The sequence below is a fragment of the Plasmopara halstedii genome (assembly GCF_900000015.1).
Source record: "Plasmopara halstedii genome assembly, contig: Scaffold_2956, whole genome shotgun sequence".
NCBI lineage: Eukaryota > Oomycota > Peronosporomycetes > Peronosporales > Peronosporaceae > Plasmopara > Plasmopara halstedii.
The window spans coordinates 619,117-619,609 of record NW_020189861.1 but is presented as its reverse complement, the minus strand read 5'-3'; positions in this window follow the sequence as shown (position 1 = coordinate 619,609).

Genomic DNA, 493 nt, shown 5'->3' with positions numbered 1-493 from the left:
GCTCCAGCGCCTCGGCGTCTCAGCGCAGACGCTGCGAAGAACGGCTTCGATGACGCGACTCACCCTTTCGATTTGACCATCGGTCTGCGGATGATCCGCTGTCAACATATCCAACTTGGTGCCGAGCACCTCGAAGATAGTCGACCAAGATTTTCCCATGAAACGGGGGTCTCTGTCAGAGACAAACGACTCGGGAAGTCCGTGTTGTCGAAAAAACGATCTACAAAGAGCGTTACTATACCGACTCTGTCGATGGTGTCTGGCACCGCCACCAAATGAGCTATCTTTCTCAACCGGTCGACGAATACCACGACACCCGTGTTGCCCGCCCAATCTTTCGGCAGGCCAAACACAAAGCCCAAACTCATGAAGTGCCAGCACCCAGTGGTACCGGTAGGCTGGCAAGCGGCGCAGCCGCATTTGGAGAGGGTTTTACCCGTTGACACGTCTCACACTTGCGCACATAGGTGCTTGTCCATTTGTACAACTTGGC